Source organism: Lissotriton helveticus, chromosome 8, assembly GCF_964261635.1.
Source record: "Lissotriton helveticus chromosome 8, aLisHel1.1, whole genome shotgun sequence".
In the NCBI taxonomy this organism is placed as follows: domain Eukaryota; kingdom Metazoa; phylum Chordata; class Amphibia; order Caudata; family Salamandridae; genus Lissotriton; species Lissotriton helveticus.
Window position 1 is genome coordinate 641,243,112 of NC_136069.1, and position 21,365 is coordinate 641,264,476.

At 41.1% G+C, this 21,365-nt stretch overlaps 1 non-coding gene across 1 annotated transcript; it reads right to left on the reverse strand.

Moving 5' to 3' along the window:
• Nucleotides 1–1,490: 1,490 nt before the first annotated feature.
• On the reverse strand, nucleotides 1,491–1,562 carry TRNAM-CAU (transfer RNA methionine (anticodon CAU)). The gene has a single exon. It is a non-coding gene; the product is annotated as a tRNA-Met (tRNA).
• Between the last annotated feature and the right edge of the window lie 19,803 nt (nucleotides 1,563–21,365).

A 21,365-nucleotide genomic window follows, 5' to 3' on the forward strand; every position in this document is an offset into this window, starting at 1 on the left:
TTTTAATGTATGCACTTTACTTAACTATAAGTATTGCAATAATATCGATCCATTTCTCTTGTACGAGAAAAGAGACTGATCAATAAATAACACCTTTTTATTGAACACGCCCGTCTCTTCCTTTTCTCTACATTCTGATGAGACTAAGAATGCACGTACTGACTGAGTAAAATAATTGCCTTGTGCTCACACGACTCTGGAGATACACTCTTGATTAGGGGAGAGCAAAGTTGTCATGTTCTATGGTTGTCAGAAACTAAATCCCTTCTTGTCTAATCAGGGGAGTTAATTCTTTCCTGAACATTCGAGAAAGTTTCTAGCGAACTCTGAGCTACGCTGGCAAACCCAAAACTTAAGTCTAGTATCGACAGTAGTAGACCTAGTTAACGTCTGGCCTAGGCCTTTACTGCTGTAGGTATTATTCCAATGCGCAGAGCCTATTGGGAAGATAGGAACTACACTACATGGTGGTCCGGCTCTGATCCAAATCTGGCTTTCCTGTCCTATCGCTGACCTGCACTTGCTGGCCTACTGGCGTTTGCAACTTTCTGGGTTTCTGTTCTTAACTGACCCGTGGCCAGGGTTGGTCTTCACACCGTTCTAGGTAAATATAAATCTGTGAGGGAAACAAATAGTACATTTGCGTCCTTTTCTTATCCATCCCTGAATCTTGCTGAAGTTATAATTGCATATGTTCCTTTTCTTTCCCCTTCCTTATGATTAATGATAAATCGTAAATCTTGCCATTATTAGCATGTTCCATTTTTTCCCTACCTTATAGTTGGATGTTGAGAACTGGCTTGAATAAATAGATGATCCTTTTTCTTTACCCTCCCTTTAAGGAAAGCTGAAGTGGTTACTCTGAATTATTAGCGTGTTCCATTTTCTTACCTTCCCTATAGTCACATGGTAAATTCAGATACGTCATTTTAATTTGTGTTCCCTCTTTTTACCCACCCTCTTGCAAACGATTTACTGTGACATTCTAGCATGTCCCTTATTTTTCCCGTCCTTTAGAAAATACAGGTCCAAGTCTGATTTCTAAAAGGTAATTTTCCGTATGTTCCTTGTTCTTACCTTCCCTTTAGATTTCTAAATGGTTGGCATAATATATCTTCTACATAGTTATACTCTTTTCATGATTCTGAATATTGATAGCTTACTAGCTGTAAACCTTTAGCTTATGACTTTTGATGAAGATTAGATAAAGGTTTTCAAAACTTCTCGAGTCTGTGGTTATTATGTGAGTGCATTTTAGCGTATTGCTACCATTCCTATTTTGCTATACTCCCTGATCCCACAGGTCCACAGATACCAGTGACCAGGAGTTAAGTCAAGGGTATAGGACTTAGGATGTACAATATCTGATAGCCAGTGCCCAGGTTACCTGATCTGAGAAATTATTATTAAATTTGTATATGGGCCTAGGTGAGTATTTGTGGTAAAGTTATAGACGGGTGACCTGCTTGCTCTATCAGTATATTTTCTGGTAGCAGAGGATGGTTTCGATCCATCGACCTCTGGGTTATGGGCCCAGCACGCTTCCGCTGCGCCACTCTGCTGATTGATATTTTACTAATGAATAAAGTGTCAGAGAAAAATTAACTATTCACTAGAAAATAAAACCCTTTAAAATACTCAACAACTCTCTTTATTCGCTTAAAATAATAATTGCATTTTTGACTGTTCATGATTATTTAAAGTCTCCTGAAATTAATACATGGTGTGAAGGGCCCAACACCTTTTGCAGCGGTAAATTAGAGGTAGCATGAGGGTTTTACATTGAGAAATTACCAGAAGAAATTACCGCTCAATCAGTTTTTGGTAATCACAGGATGGTTATTATTGATTAGTTTGGTGATTAATGATTATTGATTTCACCATCAACTATTCAACTAATGGATCATTGACCTTAAGAGGGGAGTAAAATAATTGCCCAAGTTAGATAAATGTCCAAGTCCTGATTCCTGACTCCAATGCTCAGAACCTGAAGACTGGCAAAGCAGTACTGGAAGGTGATGCAAGAAGTGGTGTGTGTATCAATAGGGCTGTGAAATGTTGTTAATGTGCTAGGATGTATTTTTGAAGTGTTGTAAATATTACGTTTTTTTTTTACTGTTGGTGACATTTTGCTCATTTTCAATTGATGGTGTTATTGATTATATTGGTAATTTCATAGGACATACTTTTTTGTTTATTGATTACTTGTTTTAACTCTTCATGTTAAGTAAGTGTCTTGTTCTATGTTGTCTGGGAAACACAGGTATGCACACCTGTGGGAGAATCCCAGTAAGGAATAGCGGGTGGTAAATGGAAGCCACACTGCACTGAGGTTACTCGTCTGTTGGAATAACACTGAGAAGCTAGGTAGGGCTGGCAGTGTTAAATTAGGGACTATTTTCTGTGTGAGTGATTGATAGCAAAGAGTTCGCTGCTAGAATTTGGTGTGATATCACCAAGAAAGGGTCCCACTGAAGGAGTAGCAGGTTCTTCTTAGCTTGAGTGACAGCAAAGAGTTCGCTGGTGAAACTTTGGTCTGATATCACCTAGAAAGGGTCACACTAAAGGAGTAGCAGGTTCTTCTGAGCTTGGTTGACAGCAAAAGGGTTCGCTGGTGAAACTTTGGCCTAAGATATATCCTAAATGATAAGTCCAAAGGAGTAGCAGGTTCTTCTGAGCTTGAGTGAAAGGTAAGCGGAAGGGATTTACCTGTAGTGTTTGAAGAGTAAACGGAAGGTCTTACTTTGTGAAGGGTAAGCGGAATGTGTTACTCGTTGTGAATATAAATCTATCCTTTATTTAGCACAACAGACAGAGTAGCGAATGTATTTATGTTGTTACTAACGGAGTTATTGATTAAGAGAAATATTGCAGTAAGATTTTGTGGAGGGTCAGTGGTAGGAGTAAAACTGACTAAAATTGAGACTGACAGCTTTGGAGAAAAGAAATTGCATTGAACTATCACAAAAATGAAAATGTTTGAAGGTTTAAAGAAGCTGTTAGGAGGTAAAGTGAAAAATTCATTTTTTATTGGTGATGCTCCTGAAGGAACACCTGTGCATTTTATGTCTACCAATTTTGGACAAAACACATGTATGTGGGTTCACCAATGGTGCAAGATTACTGAAAAAGAAGATGCTTTGAGGTTTCCAAAAGATGGTACTTTTGAATTGCAAATTATTGACAAATTAAGGGAAGTGTTATGTGAAATAAAGACACCATCTAAAGCTGCACAATTTGAGGCCTTAAGCATATGGGAAAAGATAGCAAGAGAGAAAGCAAGTGAGGATAAAAAGGCAAAGCACCAGATACAGGAGAAGGGAATTAATGATGATAAAGAGCTTCATATAAATAATGATTCCGGTGATGAAATAATTGATGCATTGTTAACTGAGTGTCCGCCACTTTATGGCCTAGCAAGAAAACAATTATGTTGCAAATTAAGCAGCTCAGATTACTGTACATCAGATAATGTTATTTTTCAGATTCCTGATGAGGATGTACATTTTAAAATGGCCCAACAAGAGAGAGCTGTAGCATTATTGTCAGAAAAGACAGTTGAAAAATTACCTTCTGCTTTGGAAAAAATAATAAACACAGAAATAGGAGAGTTCACAAAGAAGGATAACAGGTTAATAAAATGTGCAGAACATGTCTTATTAAAATTAGAACCAGATGACATGTATTCAGGAACACAATCAGTTGCAGGAATTTTACCAATGAAAGGATTTTTGATGGAATTGATTGGAAGTTTGTGTAACTTTCTGATCACAAGTTCACAGAAAATAAATGAAAAAAACAGAATAGTGCAGGAGATTAAAAGCATATTTTTCACATGTTGTCCTGTGGTACCGAATCCAGCCAATATATTGTTTCACATTCCATGTGCTGAAGAATGGCTGACTTTTATTGATTTTTGCAAAGCTCATGTCACAGTGTCATTGCATGAAAATAGTCAGGAGTACTGTCAAAAAGAAGATGAATACCTGGGACACAAAATTGGAAAGGGAGGTAGAAAGGTGTCACCAGAGAGGGTGGAAATGATTTCCAAGAAAAATCCACCTCAAATTCAGAAAGAAGTCATGAAACTTTTGGGAATGGTTAGCTGCTGTAGAGAGTGGCTACTACACCTTTCCCTAGTGGCTAAGCCTTTACTGAGGCTGACACACAAGGGTGTGTCTGATCCGCTTCCATTGGACAACAATTGCACAAAAGCATTCCTAGAGTTGAAAGAGAAAAAATGGTGCGCCCCAGCACTAGGAATGAAAGTTTATTTGAAAGAAAATACACTAATTTGCAGTGAGAGGGAGGGCTGCGCTCTCTCATTGCCTATTGACAAAGATGAATGTTTTAAAGGGTCTTTGATGTGTTGCCCAATGACCTTTGACCCTAACTTCACAGAAATGTCAGCAAATGAATTGGATTGTAATGAAAATAAATATGAATGTCTAAATATCATGAAAATATGCATAAAGCCAAATTCAGACTTTAAGGATGAACGTCTGAGTCAGCCCAACAATGTCCATTTTGTAGATGACCCATGTTTGAAAGGTGACACATTAAAAGCAGCACATGCTGTGCTCCTTATACATTATGTGGTCAAAGCTTCATGGCTTTCAGTAGTTACCTCAGCCCAAAATTCGAAATTGATTGCCCTTACCATAACATGCAGTATATCTGCTCAAATGAGAGTCACTGTTGTCATGGGAGAGAGAAATGCTAATTCAGTTGCACACATTTGTGTTCTGTTAGCATATACATTCAATGGAATCTTCACAGTTGAATTAAAAGAGCTCAAGAAAATGTTTCAGAAGCAGAACAACAGGGTTGTATCAGAACTGTTTTTGAGTAAAATGACAACTGCAAAGTGGCAACTGTGTTATTGCAAAGACTGATGCCCAGGTATAGATTGCCAGTTTCTCTGAAATCAGATCTTAATGGGGTCTCAAAGATAATGAGTGCAGAACAACAGATTGGACAAGGAATGGATTGTAGCTATCTGCCTGAAGTGTCAAGCATAATAAAGCAACACAATGGCAGCACAGAGTTACCTTTTGCAAAAGACTGTTTTTCAGCATCACCAAAGTGGCTTGAAAAAACATTTGCAAATGCACTTGTGGAAAACACTGATGAGAACACTAGCCATTGCAGTGTAGGTCTGGTTGATGTACAGTGTACAGTGTCTCACCAGATTGCAGCTGCTACACAAGATCTGCATAATGGATGGTGCAACAGCTTTGATCTGAAAGATGCTGTGGTGAAACATCTGAATCTGATCAAAGTGAAACTAAGAGTGAAAGGCCTAGGTTGAAAAAGTGCAAAAGGATTGATGGTGCCCTGTCAGAGTTTCTCAGCACCTAAGTAGTCTAATTTGCATGGAAAGGGGTACAGAATGCCACACTATATGAGCCATTCTGATGGCAAGCTGATGACAAAGAGCAAAGAAATGCTGAAACTGTCCTGTTGAATTCTCCTTTTTTATTATTTTAGTTACTTATTTTAAAGAAGGCTAACTGTTCCAAGAAGCTACCGACAGAACTCTGCACTAAAAAAGATTGAGCTTGGCTATATATGATCTGATTACAGATAAGACTTGTGTTTGCCTTAGAAATAGAAGTAACATTGTTATATGCTCTGTTTTTGCAATTAAAAAATAAAATAAAATATAAAAATAAATGTCACTAGTGAAATGAAATATGTGTGATGAATTATAAATCCTTTTATTATGATTTTATCTGACATGCGCGCTCTATCACATGCAGGTCCCTTAAAACATTCCTTGAAATCTTGAGGTTCACCAAGTAGGTGACATCACTCTTGCACGCCTCCACTTTAGAAGGCACAGACCAAAGGTATTGCAGGGCCCAGGGTTCCACGGGCTCCGTCACCCACACTTTTTTGGCAGGACTGTAACTAAACCAGAGTGCCATTGTGATTGCTTCAGCGTTTCATGTCCTCCTGGCTAGCTTCCAGATTCTCCTGCGCTAGTTTCCGGAAGCTGGTTGTTTGATTCCGGTGGGCCAGCATGTAGCTGACCACATACTGGAAGGCTCTCCCAGGAGTTTGCTCCCAGCCCTCCTTCACCAAACTGAGAGGCCCTCACTCTCACAGGGTGCCCTTAGAGAAGCTCAAAGGGGCTAAAGCCATCCCCCTTCTGTGGTACTTCCCTGTAGGCGAACAAAAGGTATGGCAGGAGGACATCCTACTTCTGCCTCATGGGCTCTTGCAGGCACATAATCATGCCTTTCATGGGTCCTGTTGAATCTTTAAACAAACCTATTGGCCTGTGGATGATAAGGAGTTGTAGTGTAGTTCCTATATTCCCAATAGGCTCTGCAAATTGGATGATATATCCTATAGATTTGACGTAGGACTGAGGTTAACTAGGTCTCTATCGAATATACTAAACTTAATTGTGTGTGTGCCAGCTAACTTAGAGGTCACTAGAAACTTTCTCGAATATACAAGAAGGGATTAGTTTCTGACTACCGAATAAACATGACAACTTACAGCCTGATTCATGTACAATCCGTTTTGCGTGTCCCTAATAGCGAATCATAGCGACTCGCTATTGAGGACACGCAAAACGGCATTCATGTAGGAATTGCTAATAAAATAGCGATTCCTACATGTTCTTTATTTGCGAGTAGCAATTTGCTACTCGCAAATACTCCCCATTCATTCCTATGGGCCAAGAGGCCCATAGGAATGAATGGGGAGTATCCCTTATTTGCGAGTAGCAATTTGCTACTCGCAAATCAGATAGCGATTGAAAGGGTGCCAGGGGTGTCCAAAGGACGCCCTGTAGCACCCCTAAAATGCACATTTGGACAGGTGTTGCGCACACACATTTCCAAAGGACATGTGTGTGTGCAACATGCAACTTAGAAAAATGCTTTTAAAAGCATTTTTCTGAGTTTCTGCTATTTACCGACAGGTCTGACCTCTCAGTAAATAGCGGCCCCAAAAGTTCTAAATCGCAATTTCAGGATGTGTCATGAATAGCATTTGAGGAATCTCTAATAGAGATTCCTTAAATGCCATTCCTCGCATATTTGCGACTTCTTAAATAGCGATTTTTGCATTTGGTATCATGAATACCAAATGCAAAAATCGCACTCGCAAAGGGCCAGATTCTCAGAATCTGGCCCTTTTGCGAGCGCTATTGCCTACATGAATCAGGCTGTTAGTTTCCAAAGAATAAGAATATATCTCTCAGAGTCGCTGAAACAATAGATAAGTATTTCACTCAGTCAATAATGCATGCTTCGTTTCTACAGAGCTGCAGAGAAATAGTGGGATGGGCGTTTTCAATAAAAAGGGTTTATTGAACAGTCTTTGTTCTCATGCAAGAGAGGTGAACTGCTACAATCGTTATGCAGACTGCAAAGTATAATGCGTACAGCGTAAACAGTAATATGAAATAATACTGTAAGAGCATTGTATGGTTTCTAAGCCATATAAAAATACATACATAAATAACATTGACTAAATACTCAACTGGTGCTTCTAAAATACGCCTACCCCAATGTACCTAACTTAAGTCTAGTACGAGGGAAGAAGTAAGTATTGTGTAGCATATGTTTAGTTTTTGCCAAGAATCTACCAAAGGTTTCTCTAGGTTCTAATCAGCTCCATACCTTGTTAGAATGAAGGAGGTCTGGTATCTCTGTCTCGGGACTCGATTTCCCAACACCCGGCAAGGGGAGCCAGAAAATCTGGAGCTGGATTCTCGGCAGGAGAAGGGCAGCTTCCTGATCAGTGTGTTATCTTGAGATTTGGCTTCCTTCTGCACTTGCTGTAACGAGATGTGTCGGGCAAGTAGGTCTTCGAACTGCTCCGAACCACCTTATTTTGCTAGAGCAAGTGAAGGTATATTTATACCTTGAAGGTGTTTAGGAATGCCATAGTTTGACATAAAGTCAGGCATATGAACATCAGGAAAGAACCCCTAGGGAATAGTTGTTCTTTGTAAAGTAATTTCTCGGGCAAATCAATATTCAAGCAAGGGGTAGTCCCTGACTGCTTAAGCTGGTTATCCAAGAAGTCGCTGTGACGTTTGGTACTGGTGAAAGTAGCCATGCCTGTATTTGGGTAGCATGGGCTATGCCTAAATAAGGGCTTGATTTATATGCCTATATAAGGGCAGTGTGAATTGTACCTATATAAGGGCATGAATCGGGAAAATTCACTTGGAGCTAAAAACGCCACACAACACCCACTCCACTTTCTTATGTACGACAATGCTAAGTTCTAAACACATAAAAACATATCTAAACATGATGTGTTAAAACCCACCCAAAATACATAAAAATGCATTGGTACTGGTTGTACACGAAAAGCATTTGTGCTGTACGCATTTAAAGCAATGTTTCATTCAAAGCATATAGATGACATTTGAAAATGCTATCCGAATGAATCATGAAAATACATTTATAAAATGTCTCTTAATTACAGAAATAAAAGTCGAGACCATTCCATGGCAGATTATATAAACTGTTTGAGTGTGGAGAAGGTCAAATATTGTCTCATGGAAGTTTTCAAAGAATTCTAATTCTCTATGAATATTTCCACTTTAAGCAGATTGCTTTGTGCCAAAAAATGAAAAAATACAAATTTGGAAAAACAAAAGTTTGATCATAGAGAAAAAAAACTAAAGTTACAAAGTTAGGACTTTGTTTTGAAAAATGAAGGTCAAATTCAGATTCTCTCAGAACACTGCGTGCCAAATCCAAAGTCAGTGTTATAGTTTGGAGAAAACATCAAATCTTCTAAGTCTGTAAAGAAGTCATCTACCATTGTAGGTTAAAGTTGGATTACCTTGTGAAGAAGATTAATTGCACATAGATGTGAAGCATCGCCTTCAGCCTTGGTCGCGTTAGCAATGTTCGAATTGGATGGTACCTGTGTGCCGCTTTTCTCTCGTACCTCACCGTCAGCCTTTTACGTCTGTGAGATCTCAATGAATGCCGTCATCAGGATTGGTAGCCGCTGGGGACAACACAGTACATGAGCCGTTACAGGTCAAAGCAAAGTATCAACATCCGTTGGCAGGACTAATGGAAGTGTGAGACAGATGTCTAACCCGCATTCTTCTTCGCATAGGAGGCATCGTAGAACAGGTAAGATGCAATCTTGCCAGATTGGTCTGAATGACATAAACCATGTGGTATTCAATTCTCTTAAATGAGTTAATCCCAAAATTTGGACTATGCGCTCACGACACTTCATCGCCAGTAGAGTATTTTCCACAGTGATCTGGGCGTCTGCTGTGGATTGGCTTACCAGATCGAAGCAGTAGGAGCAAAAATAGTATCCCTGCAGATATTCCCAAAATGAGAGGCAATCCGCCAAACACAGAGTGCACAAAGTTTGGAAATATTCCTAGGACTGCTTCAAAAGGTGCTAACAGTCCCGAAAAAACTGTCTTAAATACATGTACAATACCACTTGTATCAGTCATGTTTAAGATACGACCTACATTTCTGAGAAATGTACAGGGCAATTTGTAGTTAATAGGGTGTGTATCTCTGCAGAAGTCCTTGCAATTTACAGATCATAGGTTTCTTTGGCCGAGGTCAGTGGCACAGGTTTTTGCAAAAGAATGGCTTTCATTCTGCTTAAAGTATCAATTTGTATACAAGAGATCTTCAGTGAAGGCCATAAAGGTGACTCCTGGTCTGTCTTGGTTTTTGGAAACAATACTTGCATACAGCACGTGACCCTGGCTGACACAGTTACGAGATAGGCTAAACCTGGCAACATGCCACAACAGCTGTGATCATTCAACATAATGTAACTCCCATTAGAAAGTTGCCTAAAAATTGGATCAATCACTGCAGCTGGTGAACCTTGCAGGTGGCAGGATAAATTGTTAGAGGAACCATCGCAGGAACCGTGTAAATGAATACCCTGATAAAGGAGAGAGCCGCTTAGTGCGTTTTCACATTTTTACCACTAAGAAACACTTCTTTCCCCCCACTCCAACATTTGTGTGTGTATGGTAATTCCCAGAATGTCTTGATGTATTCTTTACCCAACCTTTCATATATGCCTGCTGGTATATGTTTTTAGCAAAACTGAAAATGGAAAATTGTAACAGGCAGAGGGATTGTTCCGTGTATTATCCATTCAATTGCCGGCTTTGCAGCGATAGTAAATGGCAATCTTTCCAGTTTTTCAATGCTCAGCACTCTATAGTCTGCTCCCCTCTGTGCCAGTTTGAGCTGTTTATCAGTGAGAATAAATTCTGAAAATAGTGACGTGGTATTGATTAAACGCCAAGGCACATAGAATGAACAAAGGTTTTGTAATGTCCAGCCTAATAGCATTATAGAACGTAATTGCGACTGACCATGTTGCAACATGACCAAGTCCTGTTCCATTATGTCTATGGCAGAGGATTATATGCTGTCCAAAGAATATGTCGTGAACGACAGAGTCGTTAACCCATTGTCAACTACAGATAGAGATTTCTATAAATTAAAACGATCAATTTCTCGTATTCGTTCTGCAGTCTCTGCTTGTGTAATCTTCCATGCTTCATTATAAGCAGCATAGATACCGGCGTATATAAAACGTTTATGACGCGGTTTAGTAGGTCTTTTTAAGAAGTTCCTCAGATCAGCGCCTTCTTTAAGTAAAGACAAGTGTTGTTTTACTTCCTTTAGTGTAGACTTGTGCAGCCATTCAAGTCACAGTTTCCCTACACTGTATGTTGTTACTATTCCTGGATGCTGTCTCTGAACATATCTTGGATCTGGCCTAGTGAATGTGAACCCTTATGTCTTATTCAGGAATCTATCTTGACAGTTGTTTGTATCTGTGGGCCAGATTAACCAATTTTTGTCATCTGGATCTGTTCTGTTGTGAAGCAAAATAGTGTGTACGTCGACCACCCCCTCTGAAGTGTTATTGCTATCAGGTGTAGGTGTAGGTATTGACAGTTTGTTTAAATCTTTTATCTTGGCTAACCCAAGACTAGATGTCTGTTGGACAGTGTCGTTCAAAAACATTATTTGCTCTGGGATGATGCAGGCCCTAAATAAAGCATCTAAACCCTGCACATGCCAGTCTTGTGTGCCCCAGACAGTTTTTGTCTCAATGTTGTCTTTCCAAAAGTCGAAACCTAATGAAGACAGCTGAGCATAAAAGGCCGCAGAATAAATTTGCTTGGTATTTGTCAACATACTTTTCATTCCTGTCCTATTAAAATTTTTAAAGTAAAATGATTCTGGACTTGAAACATTAAAACCTGAAAAGTATGGAAATGTGCCATAAAATGTTTTTGAGCTACTCTTTGGTGGTGTTGGACAATGTTCCCATTGGGTATAATTCAATACATTTCTGACATTTGCAGATTTGTGCAAGAAATGATGACCATAGTGATTATAACAATACATTTGTTCATAATCTGATGAACCTTCTAAGTATTCGTGATTAGTAAATTTTGCAGACATTTCTAAGTCTGACATCATATTATTAACAGTCTTAAAGTCCCAATCATCAGAAAAGGTACTTGATGAAACAAAGTCATTCAAGGTAATCTTGAACTGGTGTAGAATCTTCAACAGCTCCGTCGGACCGAAATTGTCATAGTCAGTTTTGTCCCAAGCTATACCACCAGGTATAGGAACGACTGTGATGTTCACTGATGATAAGTCTCTTTGTTCACAATGAGATGATTTGTATGGCTTGCGGAGTAAGTTGATGTTCATACTTGCTGTGTCCTTTTTAACATATCTCCCATTTATCAGCATTCCAAAGTTATTACAAGAGTCAACCAAAGTAGAAGAAAAAGTACACCCAACACAATCCAAATTTCAATCCATGGTGAAACCAGATAAATCTTTTGCAGATGATGAAAAAGTTCTGTTGCTTGTTCTTTAAAAGTTCTGTTTACTGGCGTCATTTCAGGTTTGCTGAGATCCTCGGAAAACGTATCAAAGTTAATGAAATAGCCAGAGGCAGTTCTGTCAATTGTAGGGATTGCTTCAGGATTTGTTGAAATTGCTGGAACCACTTGATTACTTGTTACATTTGTATAGTCAGATGCTGTTTCATTGTAGACAGGCGTTTCTTGACGAACTGTTATTTGGGTCTCAAGAGGTACAAGTTCCATGGCTTTGTTGCATAGTCCTTCTTTTCGCACTGCAGATTCTTCAAAGGTGATGCGTCTCTCAGGTTTAATCTCTTGGAAGGTAGCCGGATAAGGGCATCTGCTACATCTTTGGAGTCCACTTGGCCTACTGCTTATGATCGGCCACATGATGTGGTTTTACCAGGTCGATGGACACGAACCTGTTCTCCTTTTTACCAGCAATGGGCGGCAGTAATACTGTTCTTGATCCGTGAATTGCTAGGACAGGTACTGGTTGTCTGTAAGAAGGCCCAAAATCCTTTTTGTCCGCGATCTTTTCTCTGACTAGTTCCCTAATCTTTGGACTCCAGACAGGTCTTGCTGGGATGGTCGGTTTCTCTTCAGTGATTGTTGGCTTTAGAAATATGTTACTTTGGCTTTTCCTTATTTCATTTAAGTCTTGCAAAACAGCCAAACGATCTTTGATATCAAAGGGTTTTTGTTCTACCACTGAAGTCTGACAATCGAGAGCCGAAATAATTATTCTTGTTCCAAAAAGGATTTCATATGGAGTGATTCCCCCTAGAGAACTTCTTGGCAGATTATTAAGACTAAGTTGGACATTTATTAGATGTTTGACCCACCCATCACCCGAGCCTAATACCCTAGCTGTTACAGATTGCTTTATGTCCCGTTTTTTTCTCTCCACTACCGAATTTCTCTCAGGATGGAATGGACTAGAGTACCGCAATGCAACGCACAATTTGGCCATGGCCTCCTTGTAAGCTCTGGAGCTAAACGCAGGACACTGGTCAGAATGTAGCGTGCCGACTGCGTATGTGCCGATAAAGACTCGCAAATCTTTCATAATAGTTCGAGCGTCAGCTGAGCGCTGAGGCCACATCCAAATGAAACTTGTCTTAACCCTTTCGCTGCGGCGCGCTAAGGGGGTGGGGGGTCGCGTGGCGATCCGATGCTGGTGACGGAATCGCTCCGTCACGCCCCTCGGGTGGGCTGTGCTTGTGACGGAGCGGTTCCGTCACAGCCCCGCCCGCTCAATAGAACGCGCCGCGCAGGCGTGGGACCGCATTTGACCATAAGGACGTCTACGTGTAGAAAGTCTAATGCTGTCTAACAATAGTGTCTGTACTGGCCTGGCTACACTGTAGTCATGTATCTGGCGGTGTTCTTGACTGCGATCTCTGTTGCAATTATGGCAGTTAATTGCAAATGTGTGAATGTGACCATTCAGCCCTGGCCCCCAGTACTCCCTTTTAATTCTAGTATTGACTTAGAGATCCTCTGATGTATCAGACCCTCTCCCAAATGTGCTTCGTGTATCAAAGCTACTCTACGTTTCCTGTTTGGAATCACTCTTCACAATTCGAGCAAAAGGAACGAAGTTTGCATCAATTATGTTTCAAGTATTTGAGTTGATAGTTTTGAGGTAACGTTGCAACGCTGCCTTTGCAGCATTATTTCGCCGTCTATTTTCATTTTTTAACGAGTGATTGCAGCTAAGGAAGCCGTTTGCACAGCTGCCTTCGCGGCTTCATCAGCCAATGAATTCCCTGCAACGTGAACGCCATCACATTGATGACTCAGTGTATGTATCACATGAGCCTTTTGTAGTTCTTGTTGTAACTGAACTACTTGTTCCCAAAGCAATTTATGCTTAATTGTGCCACCTTTTGCATCTTTGTAACCGTTTTGAATCCAGTTTTGCAAGTATTCATTGTAAGATTGAACACAATAATACGAATCGCACACTATGAGTGTGGGGAATTCGCGATCTGTATTTTCAAGCGCCATCTTGAATGCTTGTAGTTCAGCTCGCTGTGCTGTACAATCTCCTAGAGATTGCGTTTTAGTGACCAATGGTCGGAATTTACCATCGCGCCAGCGACCATTAACAATCGCGCACGCAGCACTATAAGCTTGTTTACCCACGGTGGCGGGTTGGGCTGATCCGTCAGTATAAATTATACATTCATACTGTTCTAGAGGCAGAATTTTACTAGGCAGAGGACATTCTTGTTCGTATTGTAGAAATGCATCTGTTTTCAAATAAGGGTCAAAAACGTATTCAACGTCTGTTGCAGCAAGAGAATTAACCCATTGTATCCATCTTGGATGTAAAGCTTTAGTATTCAGAATGCTCGCTTTTGTCACTGCCTCTAAGGCAGATACAGGTGTAACGACCATAATGCGCTTACCCTGTGCGAGGGCTCTCTCTTTTGCTACTGCAGTTTGAACCGCTGTCAGAATTTTTTCCGTTGATGTGAATTTTATTTCTGCTTGTGTGGACAAATGTGATTTGTAAGCTATTGGTACTTTTTCTCCTTCGTTAAAGGTTAAGTACGTGAATCCGCATTGTCCTGGAATTATTCGGATCCCTAAGTTGCGTACATTTACACATGTTTGTAAATGTTTTGTTGCTAACATGTCTGTTTGCAATGAACGCAAAATTTCTGCGTGTTTTTGAGTCCAATTAATTGTTTTGAAATCAGGTTTGATTCATTTGTAGAGAGGTTTAACCCTTTCTGCGTAGTTTAGAATGTAAGTTCTTCCAAAATTCAAGAAACCTAGAATCGACTGTAAGTTTTTCAGCATTATTGGAGGTTGGAGCAGCGCACATTTTTCTAGAAAGCTTGCTGCCAGGCTTTTGCCTTCACTTGAAAGTTCATATCCTAGGAAAAGGAAGTTTAAATGGGCAATTTGTGATTTCATAAAATTGAATTTGTACGTTTCAGAGGCGAAGCCCAATATTATGGTGTCACCCTGTTCAAGTGCCTATCCATGTCATCGTCTGTTACATAGATTTCATCGACATATGATAATGCCTCATCATCATAGGTTTGTAGTAACTCTGTTACTCTGGCTGAAAATAACCCTGGGTTATTCTTGAATCCCTGGGGGAGATGTCAGAATTGACGCTGTGTCCCCATAATTGAGAAAGCGATCAAGTACCTACTTTCTGGTGCAGTGTTTTGACAGAAGAAACCGTTAGAAATATCTAATGTGGTTTTGTATTTTTTAGGCACAATGTTATTCATTAGTGCTGCACTGTGTTCATTTTGTACTGCAAAAGTTTTGCAACAAGAGTTTAAATGTCTTTAATCCAAAACTAGACAATATGTATTGTCTGGTTTGGAAACAGGAAACAAAGGATTGTTCATTGACGAAGTGCATGTTTCAATCACCCCTTGGTATTCAAGTTGATCTAAGATCTCCCTGACTTGTTTTTTGCTTCTTGCTTAACTGGATACTGCCTTTGGGCAGTCAGTTGATTTTTTAACTGGATTTTATGGTGAGGGGAATCCTCATCCCATCGTTCATGATTTTTGTATTCGGCAGGAGCCTGGGCTACTGCCCATTTCCTGGCATAGGTGAATTTTAAATGAATTGGAATGTGGTTGGAGAAAGGTGGCATAATGATTTCTTCGCCATGTTGGCACTCTCTGACAAATTCAGGTGGCCAGTCTTGTTCAGCTAGAAGAATGTCATAACCCTGAGAGAGTCGCTCCCAAAAGAGTGCTCTTATTTTTCTAGTTATGTCCCCCTCCATACGGAGTTCAAAAATTCGTTGGGCATGAATCATATGCCAAAGCAACTTCCTCAGGGCTATGATAAGTAGATCTTGTTTATCTAAAGATGAAGTTCATAAAAGTAGAAACTGAATCTTGTCAGGTTTTCAATGCGCGATTATCAGGTTCATATCCGTTTGTTCGTAATCCCAAAATCACAGGTACCAATATCCGATATCTGAATATAGTCCTATCGTATTCGGGTTTCTGCACAGTCTGTCCGTGTTCGGGTGACAACGAAACACGTGTTGGCTGCAGATTGTGTTTTTTTGATTTGAAAATAAAAGGATCAACATTTCGAACCTCTGTGTTTGATTGGGAAATGGATTGAAATCATCACGAAGACCTTGGTGTTTGATTTTGAATTGGATTTAAATGGACTTGCTATTTCCATGATATAAGATTGAATTGTGAAATATGGATAATATCTTTTGAGTGCTCGGCAGGAATTTTTGAACTGTTTATACCTGGAGCTTTGCTCTAGGATTTTGGGGAAGTGAGGTAACCTTCCCTATCTTGCCTTAGTGAACCTGTACAGATTTGTGTATTTTGTAATTTTGCCTAACTGTATGCAGTGCGCCCTCTTCACCTTGTTACCTATTTCTATTGTCCCCTCCATATGGAGTGTTACTTAGTATGACTTTTGTGGGACACTAACCCTGGTATCTGCAGTTTTTACTTGGATGTACTCATTCAAGTCCACTGTCTCCAGATGATCCTTCAAGTTCTTGCGAGCTATGGTGAATGCTGCTGCCCCATCCAACATCGTTTGAGCTCATTCTCCGTTCTTGAGTTGTGTCCTCAAGATCCTCGGCATGTCTGATTTTTAGACCTGCTACTTTCTTTTTGGTGAATTGAGTTTTCTTATTTTTCTGAACGTGTTGATTGTCTTTGGACTTCATGCGTTCTTCCTTGTCTTCTGACCGTCCTCTTCTTTCGGATTTCTGTGATGAAGTCTGAAAGGTACGAGAGGAACTTGTATCAGTATCTTGATATCTATCAGGTTGTCTCAAATTATCTCTATTCCTGAGGTTATACCTCCTTTCAGAGGGCTCCTTTTGAGGAGACCTACCTCGGGATTGAGAAAGCTTCTCTTTATAAGTTTGTTTAGTTTTCTCCTGTTTCTTTTTAGGAGAAGTAGGAGTGTTTTTAATAAAAACCTTTAACTGTGTAATTCTACTGATCTTTGTATATTACTTAGTAATTCATTATCTGACATTGCTTTAATGTCAGGGTCAGGTCTGTAGTTGGCTAAAGCTAGCCATGTTGCTCCTGATCTACCTAGTGGACCGAGCCTGGTAATGTGATTTATATGTTTTAGGGTGTCTATAAACCAGAGTGCATGCTCTTGGATGTTAGTGGAATTTCAATGTCCTGGAAAGGAATGTATTCCTCTGGTGGTTCATCTTCTTTATAGAAGTGAAACACTTTTGTTACTGGATTTGCTTCTGGGAAGATTATCCAAGAATAGAATACCTCTGTCTGGTGATATTCATGTGCCTCTATCACAAAAACTACCCTACCACCTCTTGCTGATAGGCTATTTCGTATAAGTTTTACAGTGATGGCTTTCCTTAAAGTTTCTGGAATGCTTATAGCATCCTCGTCGGTCTCTTGGAAACCTGTAAAGTTTAAAGCTTGTATGGTGTCATCGCCTGTAACTCCACCGGCCTCAGTGTTGTTGCCGTTATTCGACATGTTTTAATGAAAGTTGCGGAGCAGGTTTCAAGGAAACAAAGATAAGGTGCACAATATTTTGGAACACTGTATCCTTCAATGTTGAACAGAATGAAAACTAATACATAGGATTTTCGTCCTACTGAGTTATGGCAGATATTATCCCTTTACCCACTCAAGACGTCTTTTGGAGTATTTTACGGGAAAAGGGGTCTCTGAGAAAAGCACAACTGAGTTAATTCAGTATCTAGCATTAAATTAGTGCCTTACCAAACGTTGGGCGCCATGTAGTGTAGTTCCTATATTCCCAATAGGCTCTGCGCATATATCCTATAGATTTGACGTAGGACTGAGGTCAACTAGGTCTCTATCGAATATACTAAACTTAATTGTGAGTGGGCCAGCTAACTCAGAGGTCACTAGAAACTTTCTCGAATACACAAGAAGGAATTCGTTTCTGATAACCGCATAAACATGACAACTTTGTTTCCCAAGAATAAGAATATTATCTCAGAGTCACGGAAACAATAGATACGTATTTCACTCAGTCAATGTGCATGCTTCGTTTCTACAGAGTTGCAGAGAAATAGTGAGACAGGTTTTTTCAATAAAAAGGGTTTTTTGAACAGTCTTGGTTCTCATGCAAGAGAGGTGAACTGCTACAATCGTTATGCAGACCGCAAAGTATAATGCGTACAGCGTAAACAGTAACATGAAATAATACTGTAAGAGCATTGTATGGTTTCTAAGCCATATAAAAATACATACATAAATAACATTGACTAAAATACTCAACTGGTGCTTCTAAAATACGCCTACCCCAATGTACCTAACTTAAGTCTAGTACGAGGGAAGAAGTAAGTATTGTGCAGCATATGTTTAGTGTTTGCCAAGAATCTACCAAAGGTTTCTCTAGGTTCTAATCAGCTCCATACCTTGTTAGAATGAAGGAGGTCTGGTATCTCTGTCTCAGGACTCAATTTCCCAACACCCCGCAAGGGGAGCCGGAAACACTGGAGCTGGATTCTCGGCAGGAGAAGGGCAGCTTCCTGATTTGTGCATCAGCTGGAGAGTTGGCTTTCTTCTGCACTTGCTGTAGCGAGCTGCGTCGGGCTAGTAGGTCTTCGAACTGCTCCGAACCACCGTAACTTGCTAGAGCAAGTGAAGGTATATTTATACCTTGAAAGTGTTTAGGAATGCCATAGTTTGACGTAAAGTTGGGCATATGAACTTCAGGAAAGAACCCCTATGGAATAGTTGTTCTTTGTAAAGTAAATGAGTTCTTGGACAAATCAATATTCAAGCAAGGGGAAGTCCCTGACTGCTTAAGCTGGTTTTTCAAGAAGTCGTTGTGACATTTGGAACAGGTGGAAGTAGCCATGCCTGAATTTGGGTAGCATGGGCTATGCCTAAATAAGGGCTTGATTTCCATGCCTATATACAGGCAATGTGAATTGTACCTATATAAGGGCGTGTTTCGGGAAAATTCGCTCTGGGCTAAAAACGCCACACAACAGAGTGGAGAACTTATAGGTTACCACACACTCCTTCTACATGGCCTTTATGTACCCTAACATGAAGTTGGTACCCCAGTAAGATTCCACATCCTTGGGGGAACCCACACAGATAAAGGTCCCCATCAGTGCCCAGGATATGTTGGGCCCAGTTACCGGTCTCATAGGGAGAGCTTCCAGTTATGGTACCAGGTGGCATGGTCCACCATGATCGCAATTAATCTGTTGCCCATGTCTGTCTTGGGATCCAGAGGCCAAATGATGTTGATGCCTACCCTTTCAAAGGGGTTGTCAATGACAGGAAATTGTTGCAGGGGAGCATTGCTCTTCCCTTCTGACTTGCCACTCGCCTGGCAGGTAGGACAGGACCTGCAGAAAGAATCTGAGGCCCTCTTAATTTGGGGCAGATAAAAAAGGGTGGCAAGCCTGTCAAAGGTCTTGTCAAGCCCCAAATGACATCTCAGAGGTACAACATGACCCAGCTCTAATAGGAAGGCCCTGTAGCACTGGGGGACCATCAACACATATTTTGCTCTGGGGTCAGCAACCTTAGGCCACTCTACAGGAGACCATTCTCCTAGTAAATCAGGTGATCACTATAGGTGGCACCTGCTACCTGGCGTTTAGCCTGCTGGTGTAGGCCCTCAAGAGTCGTGCACTCCATCTGTAATTTGCAGAACTTCTCCCTGGTGAACCCCCTTTCTGCTGCCAGTTGTCCAGGTCAGCTAGGCTCCCCAGGGCAGCAACATCCTCCCATGTAGGCTCCAGGGCATCCCCCTCGGGGTCAGCCTACTTTCGGACCATGGGAGATTCAGGGGTGGGTTTACCACACCCCTTGCCCTTTCTCTTTTTGGTAGGCACCTGAGCCATTCTTCCAGGCTCCTCCTGACTACCCTCTCAGGCGGCCACGGACTGTGTAGTCAGGCACACCCACACAGGCAACCCTAACATCTCCAAGTGTGACCTGAGCTTCACCTCTTTCCAGATGGTGTGCTCCAATTCATTGCCAAGCAGACATCCGCATGCATGGACGGACTTATAGCTACCCTAAATGAACCTGAAACCCCCACACTCAAAGGGAACCAGAGCCACTGGGTAGTGACTCTCATGGTTGTTAGCTGCAACACCTTGGTATAATACATTAGGTCCTACCTGCTCCAAGGTCAGCAGATGATATATGATGGTTGCCATGCTGGTTCCAGTGTCTCTCAGAACGTCCAGCCTCGTCCAATTCATGGGTGGTCACTGCCTGTATTTCCCAGTATTACTAGGCATGTAAGTTCTCTGCACCATCTCTCTGTCACCTAGTGACACTAGGGGAACCTCTACACTGTCCCCCAACTCTTTGGGATAATTATCTCCGCAAGTGCTAAACTAGCCCCATTGACTGCCTACCTGTGGGTACTGTGCCCGCTTGGGACACTTGGCACTGCCCTTAGAGTACCCTTCCTATTTGCACTGATAGCACTCAGGAGTGCCTTTCTGTGGACTTATTATCGGGGAACCACTTCTTTTTTTTTCTTGTTGAGAAATGGGAGTCATGTCCTATGGGACTATTTTGGGGTCTTTAGAGAACTCCTTAGTTTTATTTTTGTCTCCCACCTCTTTCTTCTTGTGGATACTCCCTCCATCATTGTGATGACACCTCCAGATATGTTCTTGTGGGCAGCAGTCTGCCCAGCAGTCTGCCTCCTTAGCAAGCTCCCTGCGGGTCAGTTAGCTTACTATCAATAAGGTGTTGGCGCAGATCTGCAAAAACAAAGACTGAACATGTGCACCTTTACAATCAAATCGTACAGCCCCTGATAATACTTTATTTCACCACCCTTCATTCAACCATCCAGTGCCTTGCAAAAGGAATCAGTGTAACCCTCCCAAGTCAGTTGGGCTATTTTCTGACTGTCCCTAAACTTCTGCCGGTACTTCTTAGGGTAAGACCATACTTCTCATTAACGACTCCCTTGATGGGTGGATACTCACCCTGTCCTCTGGGGCCAGTAATTTGTCCCCGCCTTGGCTATAGATATGCCTCCACAGACTACCCCCCATTCCTCCTCAGGTATCCTGTGCATTTGTAAAGCAATCACAAAAGTTTTGCATCATTTGTCAATGTTGACCCCCACAACAAAGTCAGGCACCAGACCTTTGGAAATATGGACACTCTTGTCTCCAGTTGGGTCTGTAGAAATGCTGCCACCATCACTGCTGAACTCTGCCTGTCTGGCCTTGATGTCCAGCTCCTTAAGGCTCCTCTCATGAACCAAATGCTTCAAAGTAATTAGCTCATCCATGGCCAGTTACTTTTCCTCCATGGGCAGTTTCCTTTTTTCCATTCTCAACTGGGCCAGTTGCAGCTTGAACTGTCTATCCTCTCTCCTTTCTGCCAGCTTCTCTTGGGACAGGCTGCAGTAAGACACATTGCTCCATGCCCTGGCGGATAGCTCAACTTCAGGGGTCAAGTCCACCCCAAAACTGCAGGTGGTACCACAGGAAAGTCCTTTCTAGGCC